Source organism: Lupinus angustifolius, unplaced genomic scaffold, assembly GCF_001865875.1.
Source record: "Lupinus angustifolius cultivar Tanjil unplaced genomic scaffold, LupAngTanjil_v1.0 Scaffold_88_98, whole genome shotgun sequence".
In the NCBI taxonomy this organism is placed as follows: Eukaryota; Viridiplantae; Streptophyta; class Magnoliopsida; order Fabales; family Fabaceae; genus Lupinus; species Lupinus angustifolius.
Genome location: NW_017724449.1, coordinates 3,696 through 9,885, shown reverse-complemented (window position 1 = coordinate 9,885; position 6,190 = coordinate 3,696). Strand labels below are relative to the sequence as shown.

At 30.5% G+C, this 6,190-nt stretch overlaps 1 long non-coding RNA gene across 1 annotated transcript; it reads left to right on the top strand.

The window, feature by feature from the left end:
- Positions 1 to 3,662: 3,662 nt before the first annotated feature.
- LOC109339693 lies at positions 3,663 to 5,599 on the top strand. The gene is made up of 3 exons (XR_002106698.1): positions 3,663 to 4,676; positions 4,761 to 4,834; positions 5,527 to 5,599. It is a non-coding gene; the product is annotated as an uncharacterized LOC109339693 (long non-coding RNA).
- The last annotated feature ends 591 nt before the right edge of the window (positions 5,600 to 6,190 follow it).

Below are 6,190 nucleotides of genomic sequence, written 5' to 3'. Positions count from 1 at the left end.
TAATAAAATAATCGTCAATAATATTGACGACCAACAATATGAAGATATTGATGAAGATGATCCTTTTTTTGGGATATATCAGTCGTGTGAGAGCGGACCAACTACGGATGATGATTTATATACAAGAGATGATCAGAATGAAGGGCTTTGGGTAAATCAATATGCTCCGGATGACCATAACAGACAAAAACAATCAAAGAAAAGGAAAAAATAGATACAAGTAGTCTTTGTATAATTTTGATTGTTTGTAATTTGTATAATATTGTTTCTTTGTAATTTGTGTAATTTTTTTATTTGTAATTATGTACTCTGTCAAAACATCATTGACATGATATTTATTGTTTGTATTTTGTATTGTATTGATTTTAATAAAACAAACTTCTGGTCTGTATTAATGTGTTTGTGTTGTTCAGAATGTATTAATGTATATGCATGTATTAATTTATACAAATCAACAACAAATTCTAGGGGAAACATTGGCATGGGCTGTAGTTAAAAGATAACTACAACAACACTTTTTATAGAAAGTGTTGTTGTACATTATTAATACAATAGTGTATGCATGTGATGCACTATTGTATTAAGGTGATATTTGAGAAAATTTATGAATAATACAACAAAGATTTTCTGTTATAGTGCTGTTAAATATATGAACTTCAACAACGCAACAATAAGCGATGATAATAAGACCCATAAAATACGTTGTTGTATTGATTCACTATATGATAGCGCTTTGCGAACGATGCGCTGTTGTATTGATGCACTATATGACAATGTTTTTTATATGTTGTTGCGTTGTGGTATATAATCAATACTAACAGCGTTTGTGAAGTGCTGTTAATGATGACCATATATTACTGTGGTCAAACAGAAAATGCATGAAAGTGTTAGTTATACATCTAAAATAAACGTTGTTGAATGGCAACTCTAACGTAGTGATTCTGGACGGTAAGCATTTGGTCATGCCAATAAGTTACTTGATTGTGCCACACAATAAGCATGTGACCAAGCCAGAAAACTACATGATCGTGTTAGGCATAGAATAGTTGACCGAGAGAGTAGGCCACCTAACCGTGCCAAGTACGTGACATAGCCGGGTCAAAAATGTTGATGCGATGGGCCAAAGCCTGTGCCAAAATATGCCGAAAGCTTACACCAGCAATACATCTCACCCAATAGATGCGATACATAACTAATTGTGGGGATAAAACACAACCATTCTATAAAGCAATTAATTGTGTTATAGCAAGTGTGTATAACTTATAGAGTTAGTTAGGAAGTTAGTTACTCTATCTTTTATATAGATTTCCAGCAATTGGTCATTATAATCCATTGATTTAGTTTTCAATTTAATAAAGAGATTTTCATATTCATCTTCTTTTTCTCTTTTCATTTTCGTTTTTGTTTGGTCAAGAAGTGTTTCATACTTGTGATTCTTGAAGAGGATCAATTTTTAATAAGATGTTTATGCATAATATAATGATAAGAGCAAGGAGGAGGAGGAGGACAATGATGAATATATAGAGAATAGATGGTGGGTGTAATATTGATGTGGCACAATACTTGGTGTGTATTTACTATTTATTGCTACAAGTTATTAAAAATTATTATGCTCTCTTGGTAATTGAGTTAAATGTATTGAGTTTAATATCACGTCAATCAACTAAGTTTGATGCATATTTTTCTTTTATGGCGTCTGGAGTTGAAATACTCTCCGATATTAGACTCATGAAGATATTTTTAACAACTATTATTTGATGTTACTTTTTAATAAAAAAACCAAAAAAAAAAACTTTCATTTCTCTTCATACTCCAATATTAAAGAGGAGTTGAACTCCTAAATTTGATACGGTATCAAAAATAATACTAAGTTACTAACCCATGCTGAAGTTTGTGTAGGTTAGTTGATATTATATATCTTCGTTTTTTTGTATTACTAAGGATATTCTCATCTTTATCAAGTGTTTTGCTACTATCAACCTCAGTTAGCTAAATGGGATATGAAACTGCCCTCTTAATAAATGTCGCTCACATGAATCAAAGTTTTGATTTTTTGATAATCATAAAAATCTAGTAGGATCTTATATCACTAGACCAACATATTATTGGTCTATATCTTAATTCGAATCGGTGCAAATTAGCATCCGTAAAAAAACAATAGTGTTGATTTATTGTGGGCAAAGCCGGTGCTAAATTATCATAGCCTACAATTGGTGGAATGTAATATTGTGTAGATGAAAATAGTACCGGTCATGATGTACATCCAAAATCAACTCTAATTTATAAATTTGTATATTCTCTAGTACTGGAGATTAGAATTGTGACATGGGGAAAGAATAAAAAATTAATGATAATTTAAACTTATTTTTACATAATATAATTTTTAAATCTCATTTTATCTTATCGTAGTAGAGAGGTATTGGACTCCTAATTAATCGTTTAGTGTTGATTTTTATAATTTAACGTGAGCTTTTGACGAACACTAACCAATGATTTTCCTGTAGTTTAAGAAACACGTTTATTTCATTCGGAGACTGAGGATTAACAACATTATGAATGTTGTTGTGATCAGTGTTAGGCAAATTAGGGAGAATATATATATATCTATTGTCCCAAAATAGTGTATCATTCTATATGTTATTAATTGGTCAGAAAAATAATTAATTATTAAACTTTTTATTTAAATATATTTTTTCAGTTAATATAAATAATGATATATAAAATGACACACTTTATGAGACAACATATATGTTACTCCAAAAAGGAACCTAACATGTGATCTTAACGGGCTTGAATGCTTGATGACCCCATTCTCTTGGATATTGTTCACCTTTTCAACCTTAGAATTCTCCGGCAGCCTCATGCAACGGAAGAAGCGGCCACAACTGCCCCACGTGTTGTTCGTTTTCCTTTTCTTTGGTCCTTTCCTTCTGGTCGGTGTCTTGGAAAGGGCACCTTGAGGAGTTGATACTTCGACCAGTGCCGGAGATGCTTGGAATGAGTGACATTGTTCTTCTTGAATTTTGATATTTTAGAAAAACAAAGAATTGCTGATAGTGATGAAAATGATGTTGGTTTGTTTAGTTTGTTATTTTGATGAGGTATATATTTGTGTGAATTATTTAATATTAGGATGTTAGGATAATATAATTTTCAAAAGTTTTAATTTTTTTTAATTTTAAAAAAATAATATAGATCCTTAAAAATAAATTTATGTCACCTATTAGTATCTTTATCCAATATTAAACTCTCTAATAAAGGATGTTCACTATACTAATTGATAGAAATGATTTCATTTATATTTTTGATGATACAACACTATTCTTAGGTGAAAATTAATAGATGTATATATTTTGTTCTATTTTCTTATTTGGATATCAAAATTTTGACACATAATACACATTTATTTCTATTGTTTATTTTTTATTTTTATGTATATACACACTACACCAAATTTTATAATTTGTGGAGTTTTTTTGTGGAAGTTATTTAGACCTCCCCAAATAAATCAAGTGAGACAAGCTTGATAGTTAACTAAATATATAGTAGAGGTTTTTATTTAATTTACTAAGGTTTTTAACCTCCATTAAATGTTTTAAATTTTGATACAAAATGACTAATAGAAATCAAACCTACAGTTGTCTTTTAACACAACATAATTCCCAATCCTTTCATCTCATCTTTATCTCTTTCACTTCCTTCAAACTCAACCTCCCTCTCCTCGACACTGATCTTCTTCTCACTATCACTATCAACTACTTTGGCGCCACCTTCTACCACAACTATTGTTTCCGTTTCGCTCAAGTCCAAGCTGGCTCTCAACCAATCATTAGGGTTTCTTCTTCTTCCCAATCGTTAGGGTAGGGTTTCCTCATCTTCTCAATGGACAGGGTATGGTCTTCTTCCTTCTTTCAACGGAATTCGACTTTGATTCCGATTCTAAATTTGATGATCGTTTTGAAACAGTATACTCACTTGGCAGTTTTTCAATTCTTAGTTTTTGTTAGAACTATAGAGTGAACTGTTTGAGATTGAATTTGATAATTTTTATTTGTAATAGACTATTTTGTTGCTAATGCAAACTCATTTGTATGCTTAAGGGGGGTTGCAGGTTCATCACCTACTTTTCTTTCTCACAGTGATTACTATTTAGGCATAATCCGTGTGAAACAAGTCGTGAATGATTGCTAAAGTGGATCTTATATTTGTATATTTTTTAAACTCGTTTATACTCTTCTTTCAGGTAACTTTGTCTTTTAACTTTATTAATGAAATTGTCATATTTGGCTAATTGCTTCAATTCAATATATTTGGCTTTGTTTATTTCATTTTGTAATAATGCAAAACACTAATGGTGAAGATATCAGTATAGAGTTAGCTAGCCTATCTCTGCAACCATTTACCAACTGCAGTGATGTAAATTCCAGGGTTGATGGCTACATCTCAAGCCTAAGAGAACTGCAACATGGTGGTGTCTTTATGGATGGAATTGGCTTAGAGAGTCACTTCACAGTACCAAATCATTCCCTTGTAAGAACTATCCCATTTGGCTAACTGAGGTTGATATTAGCAAAACACTTGATAAAGGTCTACATTTATTAAGAGGGCAGTTACTTGACCTTCCCATTTGGCTAACTGAGGTTGATATTATCAAAACACTTGATAAAGATGCACAGGTGAGCAACTTTAGCTTTAGGTGAAATGATATACTGATTACCAATTTCTTAAATGAGTTCCTTTGCTCCATTTTTTGTGCATAGGCTATTTTGTTGAGAGGAATTGGTGGTCAGAGAATAGAGGAGGACCTTCAAATTTCTAGATAGTTTGTTGTTTGGTGAGTATGTGATATTGTTGTTACATTATGAATCTATGTATCCTGCTTCTGTTTTGCTTAATATAATAATAATAATAATAATAATAATAATAATAATAATAAACAAACTAAATAGGGATGTACTCATATTTTGTTATTTGTCTCCATGTAGACCTTTGCCTTGGTGGCTTTGTATTACGTTTTGCTCGTGAGCTTGGGCATGCTCAGTATAACTTACTTCATATTATAACTTAACTATTTATTAGATGTTTTTGTCATTTTTGTAATTCTAGCCTTTGATTTTTTATTTTTTACTTAGCTAGGTTCTTTATTTGATGATAATCCCCAAATTTTCTTTAGTTTTAGAACAGCTTTGAAACATTATAGGAACTGTTTCCCATTTACATGATTTTTTTCAGTTTCTCTCTGTCTTCAAGACTTATTGTTGTTTGGGATTATTATTGTTTGGCATATTATTGGGACTGATAAGGTATATGTGGGTGTAATAGTGCTTGCCTAAGCACACCTCAAATACTTTGAAAATTAATTGTCTATACTAGTCTGGATTATATTATCTAGTTATAAAATCTCAATGTTATTTTGTCTACATGTTGTTGTTAATTGTACATGCTTAATTAGTGTATATAATAATGCAGTAATTATCAATGTTTTTTGTGTTGTTTCAACTAAATGTTTTTAATTTATTATTTCAGGCAAGTGATGATTGAAATATGTCTGATATACCTTTGGGTGCATGAGGATAATCTGGAGTCAACAACATTTAGGATATTTGTTTTATATTTTTTATTTTTTAAAGTGTCATATAAAACTACTTTTAGCTTTTTGAGATTTTATGGTATATTTAGATTTATAACGAATGATGAATTATAATTTTTTTAACTATTACGGTTTATTTGTAATGAAATTTTATTATTGCTAAGAACATTTGTATTTAGTATTGTATATTTAAATAATAATTACAGATTAATGAGATTAAAGTTTAAAATTATGAAATTAAATTGATGTTGAAATCCTCTATAAACATATAATAGTTATCTTTTAGCAGGTCTCCATGTGTTATTTCAAGTAGTTGAAGTTGAAAATCTCCACAATTACAATTCTCAAATAGTGGAGGTTTAAAGCCTCCATGGTAAACATTACAAAGACCTCCTCAAGTAGTGGAGGTTAAAAACCTCCATGAATGGTGGAGGTTAAAAACCTCTACAAATGTGTAGATACCAGAGATTTTCTAAAACCTCCACTAAACGCTTCTATAAGTCATAACTATGGAGGTTTTTGAAACCTCCGCTACTTATATCGTGGAGGTTAAAAACCTATGCTAATCACATAAAAAACCTCCACTAATCACATAAAAAA